Here is a 16155-nt window from a genome sequence, read left to right as displayed (position 1 = left end):
GAGGGTGGGGCTAGACAGGGCCAAGGGACGATGGGGAGAGAAAACCGTGAAGGGGAGAATGGGGGGAGCTCGGAGGAATGGGATGCTTGGGATACAGGAAGGGTGGATATGGGAGCAGGGAAGCATATACCTTAATTAAGGGAGCCATCTGAGGGTTGTCAAGAGACTTGACTCTAGAGGGGTTCCCGGGTTTCCAGGGAGATGCCCCCAGTTAGTTCCTTGGGCAGCTGAGGAGAGGGAGCCCGAAAAGACCAGTTCCTATATCCATACTGATGAATTTCTTGCATATCACCATAGAACCTCCACCTGGCGATAGATGAAGAAAATGACAGAGCCCCACATAGGAGCACCGGACTGAGCTCCCAAGGTCCTGATGAGGACCAGAAGGAGGGAGAACATGAGAAAGAAAGTCAGGAACGTGAGGGGTGCGTTCACTCATGGAGACGGTGGGACAGAACTAATGGGAGATCACCAACTCCAGTTGGAATGGGACTGATGGAACATGAGACCACACTGGACTCTCTGAATGTGGCCAACGGTGGAGGCTGACTGAGAAGCCAAGGACAAAGGCGCTGGGCTTTGATTCTTCTGCATGGACAGGCTCTGTGGGAGCCTTCTCAGCTTGGTTGATCACCTTCCTGTACCTGGGGGGAGTTGGGAGGACCTTGGTCTTAACATAGAGTAGGGAACCCCGATGGCTCCTTGGCCTGGAGAGGGAGGGAGGGAGGTGGGGTATGAGTGGAGGGGAGGGGAGGGAAAGGAGAGGAGGAGGGGAGGAGATGGAAATTTTTAAATATAAAAAAATAAACCATATTAAAAAATCATATCTGATAAGCCATGTTTTTGAGCTGCGTCACTTACACAAAAACGTTCAGCACAGCTTTGCTAATTCTAGAAAAAAATGTTGTATACCATAAAGTATATTTTGTTACCTCTTAATATTTATTTATGAGTGCATATTATGTTATTTTGTAAGATTTTAATTGCCTAACAGTAAAAAGTTGTCATTAGAGTTGCACCCATGTACGTATGGAAATTATTCCTGAATGAAATTGAGAAATATACATAAGATTAAGTCTTTTGAAACTTTTTAAAAGAAAATAAAAAAATGAATTGAGAAATGTATTCTAGAGTCTGTGTATCTTTATAAATCAGTATGTGGTATTCATTCCTTCAATTGCATGTTTCTTATTCTTTCATCAATGTTCCCTCATAATATGAAAGATGTTAACAGATAATGGTTTAATTGTGCAGTTACAATTTCTGGTATCTATGCGCAGTAGTTTGTTCAACATCATCATAGAGATGACAGCATTTTTAGTATTATATTCAAATATCAATAAAAGGGAATTAATTATAGCTATCAGAGAAAGTACATTATGATCAACAAGTTTATTGATTTGAAGATAACTCCAAAGAAAAACAAAATTAAAGTGGGAAGTGATAAACTGAAGCTTCTAAATCACTTAATTGGAGTCCTATCAATTCATTATCAAATTAAAATAATCAGTAAAGATAATGCCCTCTTCCTTACCATAAATAGGGCAGTTCCTGTGAATATCGCAGCTGTTATTACTATTTTAAACAAAATGTCCATCTGCTCGAGATCTATAATGAAATTAAACTCATTAGCACTCTCTTATCTGGGGATATTTTTCATGAGAAATTTGTCTCCTGGATGTTGTATAATGCCAGTAACACCGAATCTATTGATTAGCATAAACAAGTGTTCATCCTTAACTACCATTGAGCACTTTCATTTGGCAGCATTTGTGATAAACACATTTTCATATCCATTTTGAAGAACAAAAACTGGCTCCTTCTCTGAAGTAATAAACCTTCCAAATGGTAAGTCACACATTGTCAAACACAAACTTTCCAGATACTAGTTTTGTGATTAATGTCACAGAGAATATTGGACAACTTTAGCTTTCTTTTTTAGTGTTTTAAAAACAGTGTTTCCATAATTGTGATGACTGAACATTGGGCAGTACATTGGGTTTAAGTTCCATATATTTCTGCAAGAGAAACTTCATTTTGAGAAATCCTGCTCTTCCTCAATGAGGTGGCTAATGCAATAACCATTAAATTTGATTCTGGAAAAATAAGATCATTTTAATACAGGGTTTAGTAAATCATGTTCCCCTGAATACAGGTGTTAATCAGTATGACATAGTAAACCTACCCTGAACTAAAGGTTTATTTAATGTGTTTTGAGTTCTGCTTTTCTGGGTTACTCTTCAGAGCCCCTAAGGATGAGCTTAATTGTGCAAAACAACTCTGTGGAAAATTCAATTTCAGATATTTTCATCAGAACAGTTTTCTAAGACAGTAGTGTTGTGTCTAATTGAAGCACTAAACTTCTGCATGGTGTTTCTTTTACTTTTCGCCCATTATGCTAAGGATATATAATTTCTGCTGATTTAGGTATCTTGTGTCAGGGCAGTAAGTACGCAATTAGCTTTAGTTTAAGTGATAGCAGCATTCTATAAATAAGATTCTTAATTGTGTTTGCAAGATTAAAATTCAGCCTCATTGTTTGTTCCCTTTATTTCTTTGGTGGCATTGTGGTATATTCACATTGCTACCTCTAAATGAATGTCAACTTGTTTTACCTCGACTGCAGCCGATCGATACTTCATTAGACTGAATTGTCTTGTGCTCATGCAACCTTGAAGCTGTGGCTTAATTACCACCCATATTATGCAGTGGCTCAGAGAGCTGTGCTCAGCTGTGTCAGTTCTGAAAAAAAAATTTAAGCCATGGTGTTACCTATGTCTAGGAAAAATGGCTACTGTTTTTTTAATAGTAATATTTGGCATATTAAGCACTAATGATTTTTTTAATATACTGAAATGTACAAAGATAATATGATCATATTTTGAAACTTACTATTTTATAAAACTCTTGGAATGGAAATATAATTTCCATGATCAAACCATTGTGCAGTAAAGATAATTTAAAACTAATGACAAAATTGCATTCATACGAAAGAGAAGAGAGGGGCCAGTGCAGTCAAATGGCAATCATGACAAATGACATCTCTTGTCCGAGAGTCATTTTTCCTCACTAGACTGATTTGTCATCCTCACTTTTGACATTTTTCATCCTGCTATGAAATCACACTGACAGAATAAGATATTTCAAGACTTCACAGCAGGCCGCAGAAGATGGTTTGGTGTTTCTATTTATTTTTTGGTTGGCTGTTTCAATTTTTATTCTTATGCTTCAGAATTCTGGGCATACAAAACCTGAGTTATAACAAAATATTATTAGTTAAACAACGAGTGGAAGATGATTTCTCAAAATAAAATGTGAAATAATAGGGAATATTGCATACGAGACAATAAATCTCGCTACTGCTCATACCTAAAATGCCCCCAAATACCAAAAGTTTTGTTGGTCAAAACATTTAACAAATTATTTAACAGATTCTGCTGTTCATGGCAACATCCTGAAGTGGAAAGAGTTCTTAGAAAGATAAAAGAAATGAAAAGATTGTTTATTACCTCTCATAGCCATGAAATTGAGAGGGGATTTGGTTGGAGAGGTTGTGTCTGTATCCAATAGCAACCTAATGAAGGACCTCAAACTTAAGATTTAAATGAACAGAAATGGATAATTCTCATGGCTCTGAAGGCTCCATGCTTGAAACTGAGATTTCAGTAGGGTTATGCTGTTTCAGCCACCCTGGGAACAATGCTCTCTTTCGTCTTGCCAGGATGCAGTGTGAAGTTCACCATCCTTGGCATCCCTTGGTTTGTAACTGTCTGACTAATTTCTACACAGACCAACTGTATCAAGACAGCCTTGAGAATCTGAGTTCAAGAGGGGTCCTTCCTAATATCCAGTTGTACAATGTTCTTCTTTTTCTTTTTGTCTTCCAGAAATGATTACCACCATATGTAATGAAGTAATGTTATTACGTAAGGATATTTGAATCAGTAAAAGCATTCAAGAGACTCAAAAGTTCCTGTAGAGGTGTTTATTGTGGAAGCAAATAGCCATGTACTATATGAGGTACTGGGAAACATACTTCTCAAATTCTAGTACACAAAGCACACGAGGGTCTTTGAAAATGAAAATTCTGAGGTAGAAAATCTATAATAGGGCCCAGGATTTTTTACTTGACACACAAATGCAGGTGATGTTAAATATTACTCTTTTGTGGCAGTTAAGTAGTAAACTCCAAAAGACATAAGTAGAGAAGGACCATTCCCAGCTAAAGAGCCAGAAGACTCTTGAAGAGCATGGTTATATGTGATCCCTATTTAAGAAACTCAAGGAGGTGACCATACATAGACAGAGAAGAATGGCAAAAGAGAAAGAAATATGTAGGAGAAATGCTCTGAATCACAGCTTTATGGCAGTAAGGTGTTCTCAGCTCCTACCAAGAGGGCATATAAAGTGGACTTGTGTTGAGAGAAGATTGGAATTTTGCAGAAGAGGTTAAGGAGTGACAGCTTATTTCTAGTCAGTGAAGAACCACAGCGGTGTTAATCAGTGACCTTGTATCAAACCCTGCATCAAGAGACCTTGAGTTCATTAAGCAAATAGTCATTGAGTGCCTGATAGGTACTGAGCATTCCAACTCCATCATAAATTACTAGTGAAAAAGACAAAAATCTCCATTTTTTTCACGTGCTTAAGGGGATCTATACCAAGGCCCTAACTAAGTGGAATCTTATGCTGCACGTTACTAAGCTGGATGTGCAAATCTATGCCTACAAGTGACCTGAGTTACTGTAAAGTGCCAGAAACAGGTAGAATTATCCTGCACAACCTCAGAAAACCTCAAGAACTTAGAGGTGTTGGGAACTTTTGAATTCACACTCTATCTTCACGTTTTTCCTCCTATAGATGTTCTTTGCTTCCAAGGTGTTGAGATACTGTGTTTTATAGATTACATAAATAAGGAACAAAACAGACGAGCAGAGTCTCTTTGCCTCACCTCACCAGGTGATTGATTATACACTGTTATTAGAGTAGAAGATGGAGGCCAAAGGAGAAATTGGACTCTAGATTTGTAGATGCCAGGTACTGAAGAAAGACTATAGGGTTGGCAGAGACTTGACTCTAGAGGGGTTCCCAGGTGTCCAGGGAGATGCCCCCAGCTAGTTCCTTGGGCAGCTGAGGAGAGGGAGCTGGAAATGGCCAGATCCTATAGCCGTACTGATGAATATCTTGCATATCACCATAGAACCTTCATCTGGCGATGGATGGAGATAGAGACAGAGCCCCACATTGGAGCACTGGACTGAGCTCCCAAGGTCCAAATGAAGAGCAAAATGAGGGAGATCATGAGCAAGGAAGTCAGGACCGCGAGGGGTGCACCCACCCACTGAAATGGTGGGGCTGATCTAATCGGAGCTCACCAAGGCCAGCTGGACTGGGACTGAAAAAGCACGGGATAAAACCCCTGAAAATGGTGGACAATGAGGGCTGCTGAGAAACCAAGGACAATGGCACTGGATTTTGATCCTACTACACATACTGGCTTTGGGGGGGGCCTAGCCTGTTTGGATGCTCACCTTCCTAGACCTGGATGGAGGTGGGAGGAACTTGGACTTCCCACAGGGCAAGGAACCCTTACTGCTCTTCGGATAGGAGGGGGAGGGAGAATGGAGGGGGGAAGGGGAGGTAAATGAGAGGCGGGGAGGAGGGCGAAATTTTTAATAAAAATTAAATAAATAAATAAAAAATAAATGACAGTCTTGGACACAGGGTGGTGAGACCCCTGCCCTTTCCCAGCCTGCTCTGTTGGCACTTCTAGCTCTGGGAGTAATGGGTGCAAAAGACAAGAAAGAACACTTGGTCGTTCTTCTTTATGAAGTTGATAAGAACAAAGAAGAGAGACAACCCACAAATATCTACATGCCTTACTTCCAAAGACTCACACAGAATGATTTTCCCAATAGTTTTCTTATTTTTTCTTTGAAATACATCTAACTAAGAACTGAACTACTCATAAAAATGAAAGGTAGGAAATGCAGTGGATACACACAGTAGAACTTACTGGAACAAACCAAGCCAAGGAGGGATGTGAACAACATTCATTCTGAGAGACTTAGCGAAAGTTTTCCATATTGTCCCATTGAAAAGCTGTAGATTAAAGGATCATGGATGATAGAGCTCATTGAAACTAAAATTTTATGAAATAATTTTTTTTCAAATTTAACAGAAAGTTTGGAAATTAACAGTTATTTCCTAGCAAATCAGAAAGAGACAGAGAAAATAGAAAATATAAAAGACAGGAAAATTATGTAATAAGCAAACTGAATATAGGGAAATTATTAGATATAACTTCACAAACACACACATACGCACACACACAGAAATAAACATGAAGATACATGTCTATGAACTTTAAAACAATATAAGGAAATTAAAAACCTAAACACTTTCAGAGAGAAAACAAATACAGCAAAGAATGTGTGTAAACTTAACCAAGAAGAGCACTACTGAAAGTTTGAGGGGTATTAAGAATATTTTTAAATCCTTTAATTTGGAAGAACAGTTTCTACACTATCTCAATTAATTATGAATGAAGTCACTTTTGGAAAGGCAGTATACTAATATCTAAGTTCTTTGCATTCATGTGTTGCAACTCTTGGAATACATGATGGATCACATCAGATAATAAATAAGAGCCGAAAAACAGCATGGGACTGAGGGAGAGAATTCAACACAGAAGAGGGGAAGAGTGAACCCCAGAATAGACTTGCATAAGAAGAAAACAGGAAGTCTATGTGTCTTAGTTAGGGTTTCTATTGCTGTGAAGAGATACCAAGACCACAGTAACTCTTATTTAACTGGAGTGGCTTACATTTTCAGAAGTTTAGTCCAGTACTATCATGGTTCAACATGGTAGTGTGCAGACAGACATGGTGCTGGAGAAGTAGCCCCGTGTCTTACACCTTGACTTGCAGGCAATAGGAAATGAACTGATTCACTGGGCATGGTTTAAGCATATAAAGGACCTCAAAGTCTGCTTCTACAGTGACACACTTTCTCCAAAAAGATCGCAGCTTCTCCAACAAGAGCACACCTTCTAATAGTGCCACTCCCTTTATAGCCATTTTCTTTCAAACCACCACACTGTGTGTGTTTTAAGAAAACAGTTTGACATTTGTCTGTCATGGGCTCTTAACATGTCCACCACATGGTATGACAAAGCAATGCACTCATAAATTAGACAGAATGTATCATAAAACTTAAAACTAAGTATATACTGCATAGTTCATCCATGTGTATCAAATATAAAGAAAATTTTCAAAACAGTTGATATCAACTGAAAAGGGTTAAAAGAGTTTGGGAAGAACAAGAGAGCTACTTTCAGGCCTGTGAGATGGCTCAATATAACTGCTCCTACCTTAAAACCTGTGTACTAAAGTTGGATTCCTGAAATCCATAGGTAAAGATCAATTCCAAAACTGTTCTTTGACCTCCACAGAAAAGAAATTCCCTCCCCCCGACACCACACATATGCACATAAAATTGAAATAAATAAAATTAAAATAAATAAAATGTAAGAATTATTTTTCAAAGAACAATATTTAATTTTAAGAAGTCAGACATAATCTCTAGAGAAAATAACAGTTAAACAAATACTTGTCTTGTGTGAACTAGTTAAACACATAACTTGTTTGGTATGAACCAATGTTCCTGGTAAAATATCAGCAGTGAAGGTCCATTGAGGGAAAACTGTAGCTCGGGGGAAAAGTCAAAGACTCAAGAGAAACTGGGCATAGGAAAACAGTGCACTGGATGAGCTTACAGACATTGGTGACAATTAACTTGGGGACATGAGTACTCATCTTAAGAAATTTTCTTTGAGAACCCAAATAGGCTATTAAAGATGCTTAAACCTAGGGGCAGGTGGGAGATAAAACAGCTTCTTGCTTAGCAGGAAGATTTTGGAAGCAAGAAGATAAGGATGGAGGATAGGGCTGGTGTTTTGCTTTGGGATAGAGACAATGGTCTTCAGTTAGGAAGGTGCTAATAGAAATGCCAGAGGAATCTTTGGGTACAGCTTCTCTTTAAAGGTTTTACTTTTTGCTTGTCCCTCACAAAGGACTTCCTAGGCCTCGCCCTGTTGACCTCTCGTCATCAGACTAGATCAGGCATACTTGGGGTGGTATGGACAAAATGCAAAGAACACGCAGTTGAAAATACTAATAAAGAAACTGAAGGGAGGTTAGGAATGGTACAGATGCCCAGGTTTGAGAAACAATTTGGGAAGAGAATTGACAATACCGGGTGACTAATCTTTTTGCTGAGTGGGTGATTCAAGTGCTTCTAGCTTCTCATTCTGGCAGGGTCAAAGCTATTGCCACATCTTGAAATATTAGGAACTTGGAAAGCCTTTTCTTAATGAAAAATCAGTTATTTCTTGAGACACATTTTGAAACCTCTAAGTGCTGAAGCCACCCAGTAATTCTTGGAATCATTCTACAGCTTTCAAATGAAATCTGTCAGGAGCCATTACCCTTACATCTGGTATCCTTAACTCAGAATAAAGTTCTCAGGTTGTTAAAATATTATTTTTCTCTAGAGTTGTTATTCTCTTAGCCCCAAGGCCGATAAAATTGAAATCAGTTTTGTCAACCCCCCTTCAGCTCACATATCCCTATCGCGTACATTTTCCTAGTAATTATTCTCAAACCCCTTGATATTTTTTCACAAGTAATTTCCATCTTATCTTTAGCCCATTGGTTCCAACATAATGAAGAGCTTTTGAATCTCTGGTCATTTATTTTTTTTCTTTATCTTACTTAAACTTGCACCATCTATAAACACTTTTCTTCTCTTGTCACTCTGTCATCGTAGAGGATGCTCAGAGGACAACTGGAACTGCTCGCAGAACACTTGATTTGACCCACTTACAGAGCAGTACTGAAAAACATTTTTGGAAGGTTGCCTCTGCGTGCAGTCTTCATATGAGCTGCCATCAGGGTTCTGGGGGATGCTGTGGAGAGCTTCCAAGTTCTCATATCACCATACAAAGAAATCAACAGGATCATTGCAGAAGCAAAGAAAATTCTTAAAATAAGGAGAACAAGAGATAGGAACTCTTTGGTCTGTTTACGGTAGAAATTGCGAAAACAGATGTTTTTAGAACATCCATGTTGGGGGTCTATGAATAACAGAAGACTTCTGTTCCTAGTCCTTGGTTTTTTTATTTTCTTGAGTGATTGTCTGTGTTTAGAGGGTATATTTGAGGTTAAACCTTAAAGTCAGACTAAGTGCTAGTACCTGATGGTAAAAAGAACTGCAACTGTATGGCTGGATTTTTACGGGAGAAATTGATTTCATGCTATCAAATTTAAGACCATTCATAAGTGGTATTAAGGTCTGACTTAGTAAGGATCACTATTGCTTGTTAAAACAATACCATGACCAAAAATGAGTCGGAAAGTAAAGGGTTTATTTTTATTTGGCTTATGTCACAGTTCATCATCACAGTAAGTCAGGGCAAGAACTCCAGCAGAGCAGGAACCTGGAGGCAGGAACTTGAAGGCAGGAACTCATGCAGAGGCCCTGGACGGTGCTGCCTAGTGGCTTGCTCCTCATGGCTTGCTCAGCTTGCTTTCATATAAAACCTAGCACCACTTGCCTGGGAGTGACATCACATACCATAGAATGAGTCCTCTGACATCAATCATTGATTTAAAAAATGCTTTACAGGCCTGCCTACAGCATGATAGGACAGAGGTATTTTCTCTATTGATTTCTCTCCTCTCAGATAGCCTGCATCAATTTGACATAAAAATAGCCAGAACTGGCCTGAATAGGTAATGCTACAGAATACTAAAAGGACATGAGGATGGGCATCCTCCCTCGTGACACCTATCTTTGGCCCTGAATGGAGACACAACATTCTGATTGGCTCCCAAGATTAGAAAATTGTGTTCTGTTGCCTATCTTTAATCCTGCTGGACCTGCAATCACCTGACAAAGAGATCACCCCATATGAAAGATGATTTGCCTGAAGGCACTCTAGGGAGACAGAAATAATTATTCCTACATCAGGATTTCTTCTCCTTGGAGTCCCTAACACCTGTTATTTCCAGAGTTACCTTCATGTAGCTCTGAAGAGCAACTCAATTTACCAACTTCCAACTGAGAAAACTGTAACTTCTTTCCCTTTTCTTCCTTTTGCTTTTCTAAGCATAGTTTCTCTGACATTGCGCCTCCTCACTTTTTCTCTGAAGCCCTCCCTACTTTCTCCAAGTGACCAACTGTCTGCCATGTACCTGCCTCATCAACGACACAACTTCCACTCTTCAAAGATTTACAAGGACTTCCCCTTTTGTTTTGTTCTCGAACTCTAGTAAAATTGTTCTGAAATACCTGCTTGAGTTTTTTTAAAATTATTTTATTATTGAGACTTAGAACCTAAGAACCCATCTTTTTTTTTTTTTTGTCAATTTAACATAGGGTAGAGTAATCTGAGAAGGGGAAATATCAACTTAAAAAATGCCACCATCAGATTAGCCCATCAACATCACTGTGGGATATTTTCTCTTTTTTTGGTTTATTTTTTTATATTTAAAAATTTCCATCTCCTCCCCCTTCCCTCCCCTCCCCTCCACCCATACCCCCCTCCCTCCCTCTCCAGGCCAAGGAGCCATCGGGGTTCCCTACTCTATGTTAAGACCAAGGTCCTCCCAACTCCCCCCAGGTCCAGGAAGGTGATCAACCAAGCTGAGAAGGCTCCCACAGAGCCCGTCCATGCAGAAGAATCAAAGCCCACCGCCATTGTCCTTGGCTTCTCTGTCAGCCTCCACCGTTGGCCACATTCAGAGAGTCCGGTTTGGTCTCATGTCTCATCAGTCCCATTCCAACTGGAGTTGGTGATCTCCCGTTAGTTCTGTCTCACCGTCTCCATGGGTGAACGCACCCTTCACGGTCCTGACTTTCTTTCTCATGTTCTCCCTCCTTCTGGTCCTCATCAGGACCTTGGGAGCTCAGTCCGGTGCTCCAGTGTGGGGCTCAGTCATTTTCTTCATCTATCGCCAGGTGGAGGTTCTATGGTGATATGAAAGAAATTCATCAGTATGGCTATAGGAACTGGCCTTTTCGGGCTCCCTCTCCTCAGCTGCCCAAGGAACTAACTGGGGGCATCTCCCTGGAAACCCAGGAACCCCTCTAGAGTCAAGTCTCTTGACAACCCTCAGATGGCTCCCTAAATTAAGATATATGCTTCTCTGCTCCCATATCCACCCTTCCTGTGTCCCAAGCATCCCATTCCTCCGAGCTCCCCCCATTCTCCCATTCACGCTTTTCTCTCCCCATCTTCCCTTGGCCCTGTCTAGCCCCACCCTCAAGTTCCCAATTTTTGCCCGGCGATCGTGTCTACTTCCAATATCTAGGAGGATTACTATATGTTTTTCTTTGGGTTCACCTTCTTATATTCTTAAGGATCCCGAATTGTAGGCTTGATGTCCTTTAATTATGGCTAGAAACCGATTATGAGTGAGTACATCCCATGTTCATTTTTTTGGGTCTGGGTTACCTCACTCAGAATAGTGTTTTCTATTTCCATCCATTTGCATGCAAAATTCAAGATGTCATTGTTTTTTACCGCTGAGTAGTATTCTAACATGCATATATTCCACAGTTTCTTCATCCATTCTTCTACTGAAGGGCATCTAGGTTGTTTCCAGGATCAGCACTATTATAAATAATGCTGTTATGAACATCGTTGATCAAATGTTTTTGTAGTATGATTGGGCATCTCTTGGATATATTCCCAAGAGTGGAATTGCTGGGTCCTGGGGTAGGTTGATCCCTAATTTCCTGAGAAACCGCCACACTGCTTTCCAAAATGGTTGCACAAGTTTGCATTCCCACCAGCAATGGATGAGTGTACCCCTTACCTGTGGGATATTTTCTTGACTAATAACTCATGTGGGAGAGTCCATCCCACTGTGGGTAGTGCCAAACAACCCTGGGCTGGGATTCTGGGTTGAAAAAAAAACCCACCACCAACAACAAAAACCCAAGGAAACTGACCAAGCCATGAAAAGCAAACCAACGAACAGCTTTTTTCCCCCTTTGTTCCCTGACTATTCCTGAACACCTGCCCTGAATTAACTCAATGTTGGACTGAGATATGGATGTCTAAGACAAATAAACCCTTTCCTCTTCAAGATTATTTGGTCATATCACAAAGATAAAAGTAAACTAGAATAGAAATTAAGCTTCATTGCAATATGTTTTTTTCTGGCAACCAAGAATAGTACTCTCCAAAGATGGGGAAGACTGGAGGAAAAATTCAGTATCTGAGTGGTTCTTTACAGAGTTATTGGTTTCTTGACCACTTGCATAGTGCAGGCTTTGCTGCACATACCCCAGCAGTTCCATGGAGTTTCACACAGCCTATGTCTTGTTAGCATCTCAAATTTCCACTTACATGTGCAGACATTAGTACTATGTCATGCCAGCCATGGGCTACCTTGTGACCCTGGGGGAAGCAACTGCGTCTGCCAATATCAGCAGCCTGTTTCACTTGGTTTCTGGTGGATTGTTCCCACCCTTCCATTTTGCCAGCGCTTTCCTTCATATGCTAATTTATAAGTTTTTAAGTGCCCCTTTTTTTTCAGAACCTCATTCTCCAGTCTGTTCGCCTGCCTCATCCCATGTGTTTTAGTTTATCTAAGTTTTGTTTTCTATTATGAAGAATAGAACCTATTCAGAGCTGAACAAAAGCCGTATATTTGCTAGGCTTCATCAGCGTATAAAGTGTGTCCTGAAGTAAAAGCCTGGAGATTCTGTGTTTCGGTCAAGGAACAATGTTCCTTCAGGAAATTGCTTCTATCTTTTTTTTTTTTTTTTCTAAATTGCAACATTTTCAGAGATAAGTGGATGTTAAAGTTGAAATTTGCTAAAAGCCAAACATTTAACTGATGAAGTCCTAAGCAGTTTTGTCAATTTCTCTAATTTCATCATTTCGTCATACTGATGGGCTATGTTTTGTTTGGCGTTCTCTGTGAATGATGTAGTACATCCTGTGACTTCTGCTTTGGGATGCTGCTGATATCTCTTAGTCACACCGCAGTTCTTGCTTTTGTGTGTCTAGGATGTAGGTTTAAAATAGTACATTTAAATTGTCTTTAAATGATGCTTTCAAATTCTCTTTAATTTTGTTGATATTGTGTAATTTATATGATTTAATTGTCAAATTGTTTCATGACATCTCTGATTGTGTTTGACCTGAAGTGACGTTAGAGGGCAATCATCAAAGAAGAGATCCTGCTTTTCAAAATCTTACATTAGTTCCTAGAATGGTATACATTTGCCAGTCCATTATTTTAATAATGATTTTATATTTATTTGCCTTCGGCAGCAAAATTTTTAATACTCCAGTTTGGCTATATAGTATAGAACAAATAACATACAATTAAATGTATAAGTAGCATATTTTGTAAACATGTATGTACACATGTACAAAAAATATGTGTATGTATTTTAAAAATTGTATGTGCATATATAATGTATATATTCACGCATAAAAATTTATACATTTTTTGTACATAAACAGACAAATATATACAATTATGTAAATATACACATATACACATTTTATATAAACCAACTTATGTATGAGTTTAAATTATATATGGTATATTATATGCATTACTATATTATATATATATATATATAGAGAGAGAGAAAGTATATGCATATTTGACTTTTGTCAAATTTGGAAATCATCAAATAATTTAAAGCATGCACTGGTTTAGAAAAATAGTCTAAAATTAAAAAGCTACAACTGGTTTTGTAATTTTCATAGGGCCTCATTATAATAAAAACAATTGGATCCACTTTTTTTATGAATATGGTTTATAGCATTAAGTAATGATTTGCATATAAATGCTGATATTTTAAAATAGCTTCTGTATTTGTTTTTGTCAAGTTGCAGAAATTTTGTTGAGACATTTAATAATATAATTTGAAACAATATTGGATATTAAACAAAAGTGACCCCAGATTATATAAAAATAAATATATAAATGAATTTATTGAATGTATTGATTCTTATAAAACTTATATATCTTGATTTTGGTCAATGAATAAACAAATATTTTAAAGCTTATTTGGGCATTAAATAATAAAATATTTACTTTTAAATTACCTCTTTTAAAATGTTAGAGATTGAATCCAGAACTTTACATTTGCTGAACAGAATTTCCAGTACTCTTTTAACAAGTAATTTTATAGCCTACTTAAACCACAGAACTGCCACCTAAGAACCTCCCTTAGAATGCTGTGTACCTTTCTCAGCAAATCCCACAGTATAAAATCCTGGTACAGGAGATTGTGAGATTTCCCGATTTCTGAGCATGTGTAGTGACACCCTGTTAACTTTACAGAAAGCCTGATCCTGTGCTCAGAACTGTACCTAGCCCTAGCTGAGAGAGTCTGGACCACTTTTCTTATCAAGCTCACCATGTTATCAACACTGACTTGGCTCAGAACTGAATACGAAGCTCTGTTGACCTGACCCAAAACCTGACAAGTTTGTTTAAGAACAGAGAGCTCCAAGTACCCACTGAGCAAAGGTAGGATAGATATCCATGCCAGAAACCACCTACTAACAACCCAACAGGACATGCCTAGATCTCATATAGAAACAAACATGAATACTGAAGACAATGGGCATCTCCACAAATGAGTGCTCTCATAGTGATGATTGTGAGAAAAGCCATCTAGGTGATGTTCAGGACAACGAACTCAACATCGCAATTATAAATATGTTCAAGGAACTAAAAGAGGATACAAAAAATGCCAGAATAAAAAAGCACAGAACACAAACAATTGAAAGAAACAAAACAATGCAAGATATAAAATGTAACTCTATAGAGTTACATTTCTGAAGAAACCTCTAACTAGCTGTGTGTAGAAGAATGAAACTGAACCCGTATCTCTTATCCTGCACAAAACTCAGCTCTAAATGGATCAAGGATCTGGCCATTAGACATGATAGCCCCTATGAGTTATAAGAGAAAGTAGGGAATATCTTTGATCGTATAGGAACAAGAGACACTATTCTGAATAGATCTCCTTAGCACTGGAACTAAAAACAACTGACAAGTAGAACTTTGTAAACTGAGAGGGTTCTGTACAACAAAGGGCGTCATGAATCAAGTGAAGGGGAAGAAGGTGGGATTTTTCTTTTAACTGTCTTTACAACTGACAGAGCTTTCTGTGTAAAATATACAACGAGAACAAAGCAAAAAACTGAACCAAGGAAACAAATACTCCAAATAAAAATGGGGATTGACCCAGGTAGTGGTGGTGTGTGACTTTAATCACAGCACTCAAGAGGCAAAGGCAGGTGGAACTCTGTGAGTTCAAGGTCCGACTTGTCTACAAAATGAGATCCAGAGCAGTCAGCGCTGCTACACAGAGAAAAATATGAGATTTGAATAAAATAGAAAGTTCTACAAAGGTAGAATACAAATAATTGAGAAATATTTTTCAAATGTTCAATATCCTTAGACACGAGGGTAATGCAAATTATAGTAACTTTGAGGTTTCATGCTATCCCAGTCAAAATGACTAAGATAAAAATGATAACAAATACTGGCAAGGGTGTGGAAAAGTGAATAATAATTCAGCATTAGTGAGATTGTAAACTAGTGAAGCCACTATCGAAATGACGGTAGAGTTCCACAAAAAAATGGACATATAGATAGATTTACCAAATTACCCAGCTGCACTACTCCTAATGAATTATTATATAATCAATGTATCTCTCAAACTTCATTAAAGAAAGTTCTCTGTGTAGTAGATGAGGACTAACACTGAGACTCACACTGGTCATCATGAAGAGAATAAGACACTGCCAAGTGCTTAGCCCTAAATGGGGCATCTATATCATATACCCTCTTCCCAGGGCTTAGGAATTACAGTGGAAAGGAGGATGGAATGGGGATAAGATCTAGCAGTAGTGAAAGATTACAGAACAGCTACAGCAATTGCGTTACTGTAAGGGACCATTCTCCCAGTCAAACTGCCACCATCTAGTCCAGCGTGGCCTGCCGTCCAAACATCATCACAGCCGGGCTGTTGATTGCTGACCTTGTCTCTTGGAAGAAGAGGGAAGACTCAGGCACCCTTCCTCTATCTAGCCATCATCACAACCAA

The sequence above is a fragment of the Arvicola amphibius genome, chromosome 11 (assembly GCF_903992535.2).
Source record: "Arvicola amphibius chromosome 11, mArvAmp1.2, whole genome shotgun sequence".
Taxonomy (NCBI): Eukaryota; Metazoa; Chordata; class Mammalia; order Rodentia; family Cricetidae; genus Arvicola; species Arvicola amphibius.
The sequence above is the reverse complement of the archived record's forward strand: the minus strand, read 5'-3'. Positions refer to the sequence as shown.